A 4,263-nucleotide genomic window follows, 5' to 3' on the forward strand; every position below is an offset into this window, starting at 1 on the left:
GACCTCGTCCCTCGTGGGCGTGACGTTTCTTTTTGTCAAATCAAGTGTAATTGGATTTCCTGTGAGTTTACACCCAATTGACTAGTAATATAGGAGTCGCCATTCAGTTTTTAACGACAATAAGAAAAACTGACAAAACCCGGTTATCGTGACATAAAGGGAGTGCAATTATGTTTGACCACGACGACCATAGGTTCCCTTGTGATCCTTGGTGTGGGGATCGCTCAATGTACACCCGCAGGGTAGAGATTGAGGGTTCGGGGGACTGTGACTACCGAGAGGAGTACTCGCTCTTCGATAACTCCAGAGGCAGGATATCCTTACTAGCTCAGCATAAATAATTGAAGGGACATGCGTTAATTATTAAACTAATCTGAATTGATTTTAGCAATATGCAACACATAATACTAGATCGATCGTGATTATCTGGTTTAGATTGATTTAAGGGACCTAGCATGATAGTTCAATTGTCCCAGATATTATCTTTGTTAGGCGTGATAGAACAATCAGATTAATAGTTTAACAATTTTATAAAAGGGCGAGGAAAGCGATTAAATCATGCGAAGGGACACATTACGACGCACCCTTGAGAGGTGCGTCATGGTTCTCAGAAAACTAACCACTTTGGCTTTGCTATTTCTCCTTTTATTTAAAGAATCTCAAGTTTCCGGTCTTAATTCTTCAGCTACAAGGGACAGGATACGTTCTGTTCGATTTTTGGATCGATTGCGACAGAACGCGGGATCAATTTCGCAGCGTGAGGCTTAGGCTTAGGGGTTGGAGTCAATACTCAGAACATGAATTGTGTGTGTTCTCTTCACGACGAATTTGGGGTTGTATTTATAGGGAAGAGTTCGTGGAAAGATAGAATTTTAGAGCACTAATCCAAGAATAATTAGGAGAGAATACGTACCCAGGTAATTTCAGCGCCCAGGGCTGGGCGCCGAAGATTTCGGCGCCCAGAGCCAGGCGTTGAAAATAGGGTTTGGGCCGTATTTCCTTGTTACATTTGACTCGTGGAATACGGAGTCTTTGAGACTTATCCGGGTTTTTTAGTGCGTATTAACTTTATGACGGAATGCGTCTTGGCCCGTTACGAACTCTAGGTTCGTTAGGATTTTAATTAATACGTAACTCTTATTTTCGAATTATACTAGGAACAGGATTCCTCTTGCAAATTCTATCTCTTTTAGAATTTATGTTGGAGTGCAACACCTAATTCTGACAGGTTTCTATCTTTTATGTCTTGCCACTTTTAGCAACTACCCGTTACGGCAGTTACTATTTTTAGCAGGTTTCTATAAATAGCAGGTTCGGGTGAAATGAAAAGGGTGATCGAGATTCGTTATTTTATAGGAGATGCGTTGCCAAGTGGAGATTTATGTTCTCATCATCGAACCTTCCCTTTCGGGAATGGGGACAAAAGTAGGTGTCTACACATGAACATGGTTAAATTTTACAAATTTCCAAAGAATTAAAGGGGTGATTAATTTTTGTAATTAATTGCAAATTGCGTTTATTTAATTATATGTACGCAGTTTTTCGGCAGTTTCTTCGTTACTCATCCAAATCGAGTGATTTTTGTGTCAATTCCGCATGTAAAAGGCATTCTAAAATTTTGACAAAAATTGTTAATTTATGTTAAATTTTAATTTTTTATGACCTAGATTTGAATCCATGTTAATCGGAAATTAATTGATTAATAAATTTTCAATTTTTCGCCCTAAAATTATGAAATTAATATGATTTATTAATTTGTCGTTAATTTTAAATTAAAAATTTTAAATTTTTTTATGAAAACACTCATAAATGTTGCACGCACAAAGCAAAGGAAGCTACGTGTTACCCTTAAAAGGGGTGTTGTATAGTGCGGGCACGCGACGACGAGCAAGGGAGCTCGTCGCCCGTGCGGTACGAATGCAGCGAGCAACCTAGCGCATGGCGCGCGCACGAGGCAAGGCAGCCTGTGCGTGTGTGCTGTGTGCTATGGGCGATGGGCGAAGGGCGATGGTGTGGCACATGGAGAGGCGCGCGCACGAGGGCGAGAGCTGGGTCGCCCAGCGATCGCTGCTCAGCGCACCAACACGCGATGCCTCGAGGGCTTGCTTGCGCGCGAGCGAGGGAGCGCTCCTTCCGTAGCTGTTGCGATGCATGCGGGCAAGCAGGCTGCGCGCAAGTGTGGTTTGGCTTGCTGCGTTTGCGCGTGGCTGCTACTGCGATGTGCCATGGGCCAGCGATTGGTCGTGCGCATGATGGGGCTTGGGCGCAAGCCCAAGTGCTCGTCGTGTTACGATTGACGCGTTTTGAATTTTAATTTCAGATTTTCAGTTCGGAAATAATTTTAATTAATTTTAAAATTAATAATTTAAATTGTTTTCTTGGATTTTAATTTTGAATATTATAATTATTATAAATTTTATTTATACTAATTATTTTACTAAAATTAAACCTTGAATTAATTTAAATTCATTTAATTCAACTGAAAAATAAATTAAATAAAATGGATTCAATTATAAATTTATATGAGCTTTAAATTTTAATTAAATTTGTATGTTTCCGGTTAGACTAGAAATACATTTTTATGTTTAAAATTAGTAAAGCATATGAATTTATTGGTTTAAGTGGGAGAAATTTTAGTCATAAACTCTTGATGAGGTCTACAAATCCTTTAAGGTTAAACAACTTGATTAGAATTAATAAGGACTGAATAATTGGTAGATTATTGGTTCCCTTGATTAATTGCTGCAAATATTTATGTGATGCATACAATGTGTTTTTACTAACCAGTTATGTGGGCCATTCATGATAATGAATGGGTGAATGGTATATATTGTATATGTACTGTTTTGCAGGTTATGAAGTGACTAGTATGGCCCAAATAGGATAGAAAATATGGTCTGCGTACCATTAATTTGAATGTAATTGGTCTAAAGCACCAAATTTGTTTTTCAATTCAAATATGGTCTGCGTACCATCAAATAGTTGTAATTAGTTTAATTATAGCTTATCCTATTTGAAGAAAATGGCGCCTCCCACGGTGAAATTCAAGACGGAGTTTCCAATCCATTTTCAAGACGGACTTTGAAGTTGAAGCTTCAAGATGAAGTCGGGCCATACTAGATCACATTTATCTTATGCATGCTTTAAGTTATTTATTGCTTTTAAATATGTCTTAAATATGCATGAGATCGAAGCGTGATTATGTTGCATGATTAAGGATTTTAGTTCACTTAAAATCTAACCAACGTAAGAGCCTTAAGTTCCAAACTTAAAAATTGAGTTAAAAGGTGCCATGCCAAAATAACACTTACTTGGATAACCTTTACATCAATCTAGTAATAGATTACGCTCAGCGAGGTGTTACTTATTGATCCTAAAGGGGTAAGGTACACAAATAATTGTGAGTACATGTTAGTTTTGGTGAAACTCAACGATATAAGTAAGGAGTCCTTTTATGTCGTGGCAAAATCGATAGGTTTACCTAATAAGTTCTTAGACGTACCTATCAACCAAGAGTAGTTTCTAGACTATTAGCAAAAGGCTTTTGCTTACCTAAAATATTTTAGAATTGAGTCTAAATACATAATGTGCTTAATTCTTCAATGGGTTTTAGGATCTTGGAATCATTTTATTCACACCTGCCGGAACACATAACTTGAATAAAATGCTTAATGAACATTGAATTATGCATGTATGCTAGAATTTAAGTTTATTAAGAGAAACTGTGAATGATTATTTATTTGTTTATTCTTTTTCAATTGTAGTTTTAATTATGGAAAACAACAATTCATTCAACATTCGATCAATTCTCGAAAAGGAGAAGTTGAACGGGAAAAACTTCCTTGACTGGCAAAGGAACTTGCAAATAGTTCTTATGCAGGAAGAAAAGGAGTATGTCCTGGAAGAGGCGATGCCCGGAGCCGCAGGCGAAGGGGTCACTCAGGCAGCCCTCAATCGTTGGATTGATGCCAACAAGGATGTGAAATGTCTAATGCTTGCAACCATGAGTGCATTCACGATCATCAGTGAGTTAAAGAACATGTTCCAAGATCTGGCTCGGGTCGAAAGATTCGAGACTCATAGGCAAATTCTTGAGACCAAACTTAAGAAAGGCGAGCCTGTAAGTCCACATGTTCTCAAAATGATTGGACTCATTGAGAATATGAGTCGGCTGGATCAGCAGTTCTCTCAGGAAATGGCTGTAGACACCATCCTCCATTCTCTTCATAAGGGTATGATCAGTTCAAGCTGAACTACAGTATG

This window comes from Spinacia oleracea, chromosome 5, assembly GCF_020520425.1.
Source record: "Spinacia oleracea cultivar Varoflay chromosome 5, BTI_SOV_V1, whole genome shotgun sequence".
NCBI classification, from domain to species: Eukaryota; Viridiplantae; Streptophyta; class Magnoliopsida; order Caryophyllales; family Amaranthaceae; genus Spinacia; species Spinacia oleracea.